The sequence below is a fragment of the Trichosurus vulpecula genome, chromosome 2, assembly GCF_011100635.1.
Source record: "Trichosurus vulpecula isolate mTriVul1 chromosome 2, mTriVul1.pri, whole genome shotgun sequence".
NCBI classification, from domain to species: Eukaryota; Metazoa; Chordata; class Mammalia; order Diprotodontia; family Phalangeridae; genus Trichosurus; species Trichosurus vulpecula.
The window spans coordinates 417,039,766-417,051,917 of record NC_050574.1 but is presented as its reverse complement, the minus strand read 5'-3'; positions in this window follow the sequence as shown (position 1 = coordinate 417,051,917).

The following is a 12,152-nucleotide window of genomic DNA, read 5'->3' as shown; positions in this document are numbered from 1 at the left end:
CTTCTCCCTTCCCCCAGCTCTTGGGAAAATTCTCCAGCTTCCCCAACCTAAGTTTTGATTGCCCTACCCTTAACACTGCTAGGTCCCTGTTCTTCCTTATTTTTAATTTCTTTTTCTTCTGTCTTTATCATTATAGTCAGGTACTTTTAAAATAACCTATTCTATGCATGCCAGTTTTCATCAGGAGTATAGCATTTTCTCTACATGCTCCCAGGCACACAATAGAAAATTTAGGAATTTTCTTGGGAGACATGGAATTAAATGGGTTGGGAAGTAATAGTCTGAACATATTACAAGTCCTTCAGAACCTGAGAAAGTATTTGAGAACATGTTCACTCCTCTTTGGGGTTTGTAGCTCCCTTTAGGGAGATGACTTCTTTATTCCCGTAGAGAATAGAAGGAAAAAAAGAAGGAAGAAAGACTCATACACTGTTTCTCCATTCCCTGAGAAAGCCACGTAGGGCTTTTTTCCCATAAATTTATGACCGTTTAATCGTATTTAATGCCTACAAAGCTTTGGAAACAGCTGATAAGAGGAAAAAGCTGAGGGTATGGGTAATTTAAAAAAAAGGGAAACTGTGCTGAACATCACGTGGGAGCTTGGGGGAGCACCCTGCTGGGAAGTCTGCTCATTCTTCCTCTCTTCATTGCTTAGCCAGGCTGAATTGTGTTTAAGGCTTGGTCTTTGAGAAAGAAATCTAGCCAGTAAACCCCAAGTTAACTAGACAGGTTTTGGCCATCAAAATTTACCTTCCTTTGGGCATAACACCCTCAGGGAAAAGGAGAGCAGAGGGAGGGGAGGGGAGGAGAGGGGAACGGAGGAGGGGAAGAGGAAAGAGAGCAGAGGGGAGAGGGGAAAGAGGAGAAGGGAGGCGAAGGGAGGCTGAATAAGAACTGAGTTGCCCAACTGGAACTGGACAGCTGGGTCCCCATTCAGGCAGCTTGGAATACTCATAGGTTGTGCTTTGTCCTCCATTCTCCAAGAGAATCATAACATTAGGGAGATGATGGCATGACTTGCAAATGAATTGGATTTGAGTTAGCGAGGGCTGTGCAAAGTCACCAGCCTCACTTTCTCCTCTGGAGCCATCTGGGTCCAGTGGCCAGGTATTCATCAGGACCACTGGAGATGGTCTAGAATGCAGTGGGGGACCTTGGCCCTTTTAAGCTAAGGTCTTTTCAGGTTCTCACTTTGAGTTAGGCAATATCCATTCCCCAAGGCCTCTTTAAGAAGTGAGTCAAGGGAAGGCTCCTTTAATGAAAAACAAAAAACAAAAACTGGGAAGGGAAGACCCCCAAGGTTGCTGGTCAAAAGAGAAACAGTTACTATTTTCATTCACTCTGACCCAGGAGGGCCCCCAAAATAACCACGAAGTGGTGCTTGGGCAGGGACCTATTGTTGTCCAATCCATGAAATCCAGAGTGAGGGTGAGAGATCCCTCCCTTATCCTCTCCCCGCTCCCTATCCCCTTAGCATTTTATTTCTTTCTGAATTTATATGACTTTTCTACTCTTCTAGATGTGTATGTATTATTCTCTCTTGAACCCATACCTGATGAAAGTAGGGTTCCACAACTACCAGCCCTTCTTCCCCATCTAATTCCTCTGTGTTGGTTCTTCCTCTCATGCCTCGTTTATATAAGATAATTACTATTTTTAGCTGTTCCTAAATGGTTTTACTTTTTAAAGTCATGTCATACTCAGGTCTACCCCAATCTTTCTTACTAACTACCCAATTGCTAATAACAATCTTAGACATACGTTTTACATTTTACGTACAAAAAAAAATAAACAGATTGTCCTTATCGAGTCCTTTGTAATTAGTCTTTGGTATGTACCTTATATTTCTCTTGGCTCTTGTATGTCAAATCTTCTATTAAGCTCAAGTTTTTTTTTTAAACAAAGTCCTGAAAGTCTGACAATTCCTTAAATATCCTTTTTTTTTTTTGTTCAGGATTATACTTAGCTTTACTGGGTATGATATTTTTGGCTGAAACCCCAGTTCTTTTGCTCCTTGATATATAGTGTTCTGAGAGCTACAATCTCTTCATGTTGATGCTGCTAGGTCTTATGTGATTCTAACTGTAGCACCCCCATATTTAAATTGTTTTTTTTTCTTGTTGCTTGTAATATTTTATCCTTGAGCTGGGGGTTTTGGAATTTAACTATAATATTCCTGTGGGTTTTCCTCATAGGATTTCTTTCAGGTGGTGATCAGTGGATTTTTTCTATTTCTATTTTCTCCTCTTGTTCTAATGCTTCAGGATAATTTTCTTTAATTATTTCTTGCATTAAGATTCTTTTTTTGATCATAGCTTTCAGATAGTCCAATTATTCTTATGTTTTCTCTTCCAGATTAGTTTTATTTCTTATGAGATGTTTCACATTCTCTTTTATTTTTCATTCTTTATATTTTGTTTTATTATTTCTTGATCTCTTATAACTCTGCTGGCTTCCCCTTGCCCAATTCTGATTTTCAAGGAGTCATTTTCTTTCTTGAGATTCTGGATCTCCTTTTCTAATTGGTTGACTTTCTTTTCACAATCTTCTTGTTTTTCTTGGATTGTTCTTTTTTCCCCTCAACTTCTCTCATTTGATTTTAAAGGTTTTTTTTTTAAAAAAATTCTTCTATGAATTCTTTTTGAGCAGATGACTAAAGTCACTCTTTGGGGAAGAAGAAGGTTTCTTTGCTTCAGTATCCTCCTCTGAAGACAAACCTTGGCCTTCTCTATCCCCATAGTAACTTTCTATGTCTGGATTCTTTCTCCTCTGTTTGTGCATTTTAAAAAAAAAATTGTAATAGCTTAGTTTTTGTAATCATCTCTAGCCCTGGGGTATGGAGGAGGGTGCCTCTGGCCTTCAATCTTCCTTCAGTTCTCCCCTTTAGCCTGGAATTGAAATCAAGACCTCCAGCCTCTTGTAAGTGCCCACAGCCAGTAGCATCCCCACCACTTCTTTACTTACCAGTGTGTGCTGGTTCCTTCCCACCAAGTCCTGCAATACAGTTGGGTCCGGTGTTCCTTGTCAGCAGAGGTTCCCTAGATTTTCCCCAGCTCAGACACCCAACTCCCTGTTTCAATAATCTGGCTAGCAGCTTCTGTGGGGGTATAAGACCCACCCACAGCCAGCACCCAGAAAGCTGCCAACGGCACAGGTTCTTTTGATCTGCTTAATGAAGGACAGCAAGGTGAAGGGGTTGACAAGCTCACTTCAGCATACAAATATCAGTCACTTAGTTCAGGGCAGAAGGCCAGCACCCTGAACTTCAGAGCAACATACAAACAAATTATAAACATCAACAGACAGACCCAATACAGATTCATGGTTACCAACATCTAGGTTCAGCCCAGGAGTTCAGAACAAGGGCTGGCCCAGAGTCACGCGCCACCACTGCTGTAAGGAGGAGCTCCAAGGAAGAGACAGCCAACCCCTGGTTTTTATATCTTTTTCAGCATCAGGGGTGAGTCACACATGCGACTCACCCACGTGACCTAAAATCGTCACAAAGAGGAGACTTAAACCCACGTGGTCTAAAAGCCTCTGCTGTCCCAGACATGTAAACTAGGCCCTCCCTGGAGTTAGCCCCACCTTGAGCCCCACCTTAGTTGCCAATCCACACCCACATAGGTTTTACACCTAATAGGGGTTTGGGCCTGGGACTTAGCACTTAGTAAGGCTCAATGAAATACACTAAATTACTCAAATGGAACAAAAGCCAAACTATTCAAGGGCACTTGTTGAACTAAGTGCTAAGGAGCCCATTTTGCCTACCAACACACTCCACCCATTGTTGTAGGATACATAATCTAATCAGTCATGTATCCTAGAACATACATTGTGATCCAATTACGAAGGAAACTAAAACATATCATTCATAATAAAGCAAAACATATCTTTCAGTGACATACCCAAATATTGGTTTACAATTCAAATGTGACCCACCCCTAGGTCCCAGCAAGATAATCTCTTCAATTAATCATTCCCAAAATACTTGTTAACAATTAAAATGTCCACCCCTAGGTCAAAGCAAGTTAATCTCTTTAGCTAATACAAAGTGTCCAAATAAAGTACTTCTTCAGCAGCACACTGTGCAGGCTTTTTCCCAGTACCCTGAGGTGCAGGCATGCTTTAGTTAGTAAAGTCCTAAAGCAAACAAACAAACAGAGTTCTCTTGGGGATGTTTCCTCCCCAAACTGCCCTTGCAGGCTTCCACATGGCACCCAAAGTCCCAATTTCAAAGAAAGAGGTCAAACAAAGTTCTTTTAGGGTCTGTTCTCCCCATTATGTTCCAGTCCCCGGTTCCAAGTCCTGAGGGGTGACTAGACGATAAAAGCCAATGGGGTGGGGTCCCTGGGGGGTCCAAGGCACTTCCCTCACCCCAACAAAAGCAAATCCATGTCTCACTTCTGGATCCCAAGCAGCCCAAGCTGAAGGGACCAAAAAGGCAGACTCAGTGCCTTGCTGCAAAGTTTCCATCTTGCCCCAGGGCTGAATTCCAAGCCCTTGGGTTCCTGGTTGTCTAGTTCTGGGTGGCCCCTCCTGGCTTCTGCCAGAATATGGGTTGCAATGTAGGTGATTCTCCACCTTTTTGCTCACCTCAAAGTTCTCTGCTCTGGCTGGGGAAGGCAGGGAAAAAGCACACTCAGTGTCTTGCTGCAAAGTTTCCATCTTGCCCCAGGGCTGGACTCCAAGCTCCTGGGTTCCAACTCTAGCTGGCCTCACCTGGCTTCTTCTGGAATGTAAGCAATTCTCCACCATTTTGGTCCTCTCTCCGAAGTCAGTTCCAAGGCAGCTCAGCGCTTTCAACTTTCCAAAATTCCCATGCAGGCAGTCTCATGCTCTGTCTGGATCAATATTTCAGCAGCCGCTGTCTGCTTCTTCTTTCTCCTCACCAGCCCCTCCTGCCAAATCCTGCCGACTACACCATTTGTTTCAACAATCTGGCTAGCAGCTTCTGTGGGGGTATAAGATCCACCCACAGCCAGCACCCAGAAAGCTGCCAACAGCACAGGTTCTTTTGATCTGCTTAATGAAGGAAAGCAAGTGGAAGGGGTTGACAAGTTCACTTTAATTCAGCATACAAATATCAGTCACTTAGTTCAGGGCAGAAGGCCAGCACCCTGAACTTCAGAGCAACATACAAACAAATTATAAACATCAACAAACAGACCCAATACAGATTCATAGTCACCAACACACTCCCTTCCTGTCATAGGGATAAAAGTTCCCCTAGCTGGGGCTAAGGCAGCCTCCCAGCTCATCTAACCCCAGGGCTTGCTCCTTGTTGTTTAGCATAGCGTGGAGGTATTAACTCTTCACAGGGACCAAACTTTACCCTGGGATTTTTCTCCAGATCTTCTCTGATTGTCCCAAGAGGACCACTGTTCTGTCCCCACACATATTTATTTTCACTGCTCTGTGTTTGCCCTGAGGAGTTATGTTATCTCTTTTGTGGGGAAAAATCTTGAGAGCCTGGAATTTTCTGTCCTACTCCACCATCTTCCTAGAATCCTTTCCATCTTGTTTGATTCTTACAACAACCTTGTAAAGTGTTTAATTGGTCTAGTTCTAGACCCCAAGAAATAGAAATTCAGCCACACATTACTTAAATAGAACTTTATAGAGTTTATAGACAATATACTGGTGGTACATTCAAAAAAGATTCATAGACTTAGATCTGGAAGGGACCTTGGAAGATATCATTTCCATTTTAGCCTCTCCTAATCAAGCTCCCCTTAACTAGCTCCACCTGAGGCCTATTGAATGGGTGGGAAAGATCTTTGATCACATTAGCACCACATAGGCTAAAGCCTTTTCACGTACTCACTTAGAGTGAGGTAAAGCCTATTCAGTGAAAAGGCCTCTTTAAGAAATGAGTCAAGGGATAGCCCTTTAATTAGAAAAGAAGGAAAAAAATCAAACTGGGAGAGGAAGACCCTCAGGATTGCTGTTCCAAAGGGAAACAGTTACCATTGACATTTACTCTAAGCCAGGTGGGCCCAAAATACAACCATTAAGTGGAGCTTGGGCAGGGGCCTATTGTGGTCCAATCTATGAGCTTCAGAGTGAGCTGGGTTTTGTGAAAGGGGAGAGAGACATACAGACAGAGATAGAGACAGAGAAAGAGACAGTGAGACAGAGAGATAGAGGGAGAGAGAGAGAGAGAGAAAGAGAGAGAGAGAGAGAGAGAGAGAGAGAGATATTGAGAGAGATCTAGCTAGTGAACCCCAAGTTAAGTGAGCAGCTTCTGGCCAACAAATTTTGGGTCTACTCGCGGGTTGTGTTTGTCCTTCACCATTTTTAGGTTTAGGCTTCTTAAAAATAGCATTATGGCTCACCAGATTCAATTCAGCTCAACGCGATAAACACTGAGTGCCTACTACATACAAAGACCTATACTGGTCTAGGCAGTGGGGATATAAAGAAAAAAAATGAAATAATTACCACATTCAAGGAGCTTGCATTCTATTTGAAGAAACAACTGATATTCAGAAAATAAAATAAAAGGTAATTTGAGTCAGGAAAGAATCCCAACAACTGGAGCATGCTGTGAAGTTTCCTTGCCTAAAAATGTAGAGAGCATAACATTCATACTAACTGCTTACTTCAGAGAGATGTTATGAAGAAATCATAATTGCAAAATGATATAATGTAAATAATAAAATTTTAAGTGCTATAAAATAGGAGTAATTATTTTTCTAGGCATAGACCATCTCACATCATTAACTGGTCAGTGGAAACAACATTTTTAGGGTAGTTAGCTCCAGAGGAATGATATTATAAATGGGCATTGGGCCAAAGGAGGTTACAGCTAGGCATTTACTGTTTGGTTATAAAGCATTAATGATACTATCACGAGATGCGATCGATTAGAGAAACCTTATTTAGGCAGTTCAGGAAATGCCTGTTCTGTTTTTAGGAGCATACGGGCACTTTAGTTTTGTCTCTCACATTAACCTATGATGTGACCTTGGTCAGGTCTCTTAATCTTTCACCTCTTTGAGCCTCAGGTTATTCTTCTGTAAAACTAGAGAATTTCTAAATCTCCTTTCAGCTTTAAAACTTATGATTTCTCTTTTGTTCTATGGAGTATTTCCTGACACTTAAGGTAATACCAATCTCCTGCCTTTGTAGAAACTGTCTGTCATTTTAGGAATATCTTCCTTCCTCTTATCTTTTTGCTAAAATACCTCTCTTCCTTCAAGGTTCACCTCATGTGACATCTTTTTTAAAATTAATTTTTAAAACTTAAGCACATAAAAGAGAGCATATCCATATACACAGCAGAACACAAAAAGAGAATCGTATTCAATTGTATACAAAACTGTGAATCTCCTTTTCATGCTTCTTTTTCAAAGAGTATATAATAAATCCCATATATTACTTTTAAAACTGTCTTCCTTGTCTGTGCTTTCTTTTGGACTTCCTTCTGTTTTTTATGTGCATTTTATTTTTATTTGTAATGTGTATTTTGAAAAAGTGAAACAGAGGCCATCTTTTAATTTAGCGTCGGGATTGATAATATCCTCCTATCTCCCCTCAAAAAAAAGGAAAGGAAAAAAATCATTTTTAACAAATAAATATAGTCAAGCAAAACAAATCTGCAAATCAGCCATGTTGTTGTTCAGTCATTTCAGTTGTGTCCTACTCTTTGTGACCTCATTTAGGGTTTTCTCAGCAAAGATACTGGAGTGGTTTGCCATTTCCCTCTCCAGCTCATTTTCCAGATGAGGAAACTGAGGCAAACAAGGTTAAGTGACCTGCCCGGGGTCACAAAGCTGGTAAATCTCTGAGGCTGGATTTGAACTTAGGACTCCAGGCCTGGCACTCTATGTACTGTACCACAACTCTATCTGCTGCTTCAGTGGCCATGCACACAAATGTATGTTTCTTTCGGTACCCTGAGACCATCACCTCTCTGTCAAGAGTTAGATAGCATGCTTCATCATGGTTCTTATGGAGATATGGTTGGTCATTGCATTGATCAGAGTTCTTCAAAGTTGTTTTTCTTTATAATGTTGTCCTTGTATAAATTGTTTTCCTGGTTCTGCTCTTTTCACTCTGATTCAGTTCGTACTAACTCAAGAGTCTTTGAAATAATCTTTTTTTGGTCATTTTTTAATATTTAATTTATTTTTTTTCAGTTTTCAACATTCATTTCATAAATATTAAAATTTCTCCCCTGTCATTTCTTATAGTGCAATAATATTATGTTACATTCATATACCATAATTGCTGGGCATCCCCCTTAAATTCTAATTCTTTCTTTTTATTTCTTTCCTCTAAATTTTCCCTTCAGGATCAGGAGGTTTGTTTTCCTTGTTACTATTCCCTTCCCTGGCAATATCCTCCCTCTTACCTACCCTCCCATTCTCATTTGTTTATCTGTTAAATCTGATATATTATGACACCAAAGTATTTCTTTGTGTGTGTATATGTATATGTATATATGTGTGTATTCAATCCTTATTTGTTCATTTCAGATAAGAGTGAGGTTTATCTAATGCTCGCTCTCCCTAACCATTCCTCCATTTTTGCATATTCTTTTCATGCACTCCAATAGGAAGTTCTATTCTCTTCTTCCTCCTTTCCATACAGGTAGATTTCTTCTACTTTCTCATCTCTTTCCCCTTTTAAAAACCTCTTGTCACCTCATAACAGAACCAATTCAACTTCCGGTCCTTTGATTTTCTTATTTATATCTTTCAATACCCTTTGAAGACATTAAGGTTCCAGAGAGAGACACTTTCCCTCCCTCCCATTAGGATGTTAGCACTACATCATCATTGAGTTCCTTCCAATTTGCTCAAATAAATTTGCCTTTATAGGTTTCTCTTGACTATTGTGTTTGCCTATCAAAGTTCCTACTCAGCTATAGCCTTTCATCAGGAACGCTTGAAAGTCCTCTCTTCCATTAAAGAATCAATTTTCCCCTTATATATTTATACTCAGCTTTTCAGGGTAAGTTATTTTTTGCTTGCAAGTCCATCTCTTTTTCCTTTTGTAATATTTTTATTTGAAAAATCTCCCTTCATTTATAGTAGAAGCTGTCAGAACTTATGTGAGCTTGACTATGGATCCACATAGCATTTGAACTGTTTCTTTCTGAATGCTGGCAGTATTTTTTTTGTTTGATGTGGGAGTTCTATATTTTGTCTATGACATTCATGGGATTTTGGCTTTTGGAGTTTCTTTCAGAAGTTGATAGATGGATTCTTTTTATAGTCACTTTGCCCTCTGATTCTAACAGAACTGGGCAGTTTTCATTTTTGATTTCTTGAATACAGTGTCCAGGTTTGGTTTTTCTTAAATGATGGTTTTCAGGGAATCCAATGATTCTTAAATGATCACTTTTTCTAGGTCAGGTGTTTTGCTATCAAACATTTTACATTTTTGTCTAATTCTTCAATCTTTTGAATTTGTTCTAATATTTATTGTTATTGCATCATTATTGATTTATTTGGTCTATTCTAGTTTCAGGGAGTCCATCACTTGGGTAAGGTTTACCTCTTTCTCTTCTAATCTATTAATTCTCCTTCTAGTTCTTTCCTCCAGAGATTTTTATTTTATTTTTTATGTCTTACTGAATTTCTTCTAGGTATCCATGTAGTTCTTATGGAAAATTCATTTTTCCTTTGAGTTTCTGCTTACAGTTGCTACAGAGTTGCTTTCTTCTTTTGGAAGCTCTCTAGATTTGCAATAATTTTTCATTTGGCTGATATTTTCTTTGATTTACTCGTCTCTCCAATTTTAGTTCCTGAATTGGGGGCTTTATGTCAGGACCAGGCTCCATCTCCCTACTGTTCTTGTGGGTAAGATGGTTTACAATTGTAGGTAAAACCAACATCTTGTTTGCTATATAGCACTGGGCCTCCTAGATTCCTGCACTTACTTTTACCTCCTGGCTTTAGGTCCCCTGGATCTTTGAAGTTCATAGTTTTGGATCTTCATGATCCTCTCTAGTATCTCATATCAGAATGCTAGGGATCTTGGAGGTCTAGGCACCTGAGCACTGTGAAGCATGTCTGGTCAGTACCATGCCTCTTTCAAGGTCCTGATGTGTGTTTATAAGCACTTTGTTGCATTTGTGGAATGCTCAATTCTTGATATTTCTAGACAGAGGGAAGGCACTAGAATTAAAAGGAGTTGGGGAAAACTTACTGTGAAAGGTGGGGTTTTACTTGGGAATTAAAGGAAGCCAGGGAAGTCAGTAATTGGAGTAGATGAGGCATGGAGGACAGCCAGAGAGAATACTTGGAGCTGATAGTGTCTTTTCTGTGGAGCAGCCAAGAGGCCAGTGTCACTGGTTCATAGTACCTTTTGGGGAGTAAAGTGTAAAAAAGCTGGAAAAGTAGGAGGGGGCTAGTTTATGAAGGGCTTTGAATGACAAATAGCATTTTTGTGTGTATGTTTACATAAACATACATACATATATCTGTATATATAAGTGTTATACATACATGTAAACCCATACATGCATACGTATGCTTCAACTACTACTCAGTGGTTCCTCTTCACTTAAAAAAATCACTCTAAGTTTCCCCTATCAAGTTAATAGTCCTCTTTAATCATATCTCAGCCTCTGAGTATTTGTATGATTTATCTCTTTGTCTCTGTCTCTCTTGTAGATTTACTTTGTTTTGTCATAAAACATGTATATGAAAGTGAGCTGGGGCACACATCATGCTTGCAATTCTGAATGCTTCCATAGGGCTCTCTATCTCTCTTGTGCCCTTGAAAATGTGTTTCTTTATACTGATGCTTTTCCATTTTATAAAAAAAATTTTCTGTTCCTTTTTAAAATGTCAAACTGCTTCTGCACAAGTGAGGCTTCATTCTACATCATTCACAAGGGGATTTGAGTTTTTATATTTATGCCATAAACTATTTTCTATCCAAAACTGTTCAAATCCTGTCTGAAAGCAGTTTCCTCACACAAAATTCTTTTCTTACTCCTTTTAGTTATAAAAATGTTCCTCTGTTTTATAATTCATGCATCCTTTGACAATTATTATAAATCTTTTTCTTTACACAAAAGCACTCTGCCCTTTTCATCACTAGTCAATTACGAAAGGATCCTTAAAGGAAAAGTAAGTCTTATATTTACAACATTATTATTCAACACTTTTTACAACATTATTTTATACAACATTATTTACAACATTATTATTCACTACTTCAAGGATCTGTGGTTTTATGAATGTTGGAACTCTCAACAAACACAGACTGTAATCTACTTACAACTTAGTAAATTCTTTTTAAGTGTTGCTACAACTAACATTCATCATATGGCAGCCAATCTGGTCATGGACCTGTTCAGATTTACCTAGGTTGGCCTCATATATGGGCCATAACATTCACAGCTTGATAGGACCTTTCAGAATAGATTTTGAGAACTTTTGTACTTTTTTGTACTTTTTTGAGAACTTTTGCTGGAATAGATTTTGAGAACCTGAGATCATTTCCTTGCGATGATAAGACATTACAGTCAAGCTTTGTATACAACTATATACAAAACTGTGAATCTTTTTTTCATGCTGCTTTTTAAGGGAGAATATAATAAACCCACATATTACTTTTAAAACTGTCCTTTTCTGCACTTTCTTCTGAACTTCCTTCTGTTTTCTTAAGTGCATTTTATTTTATTTTTATTTTTAACATGTATTTTAAAAAAGGAATACAGAGGCCATATTTTAATTTAAAATTAGGATTGATAATCTCCTATACTCCCTCAAAAAAAGGAAAAAAATAACCCTTTTAAAACAAATAAACATATTCAAGCAAAACAAATCCGCAAAGTGGTCATGTTGTTGGTCAGTTGTTTTAGTCATATCTGCCTCTTCATCACCTCTTTTGGGATTTTCTTGGCAAAGATACTGGAATGGTTTACTTTTTCCTTCTCCAGCTCATTTTCCGGATGAGGAAACTGAGGCAAACAGAGTTAATTAACTCTAGAAGAGTACTTAGACCTGACCAAGTTTGTACAAAAGAAATGTGCTAGAGGTAACATAATTTTAAAGGCACTTGGGTACCACTTTTTTTTTGACACATCTCAAGCTGGGGAAGGTTTAAATAAGGCTTGAAATGATTGTAGGTGGCACTTATTTTTAAAAAGTCATCATTTCTCATTTGGGCTAACATTAGCCTCCTAA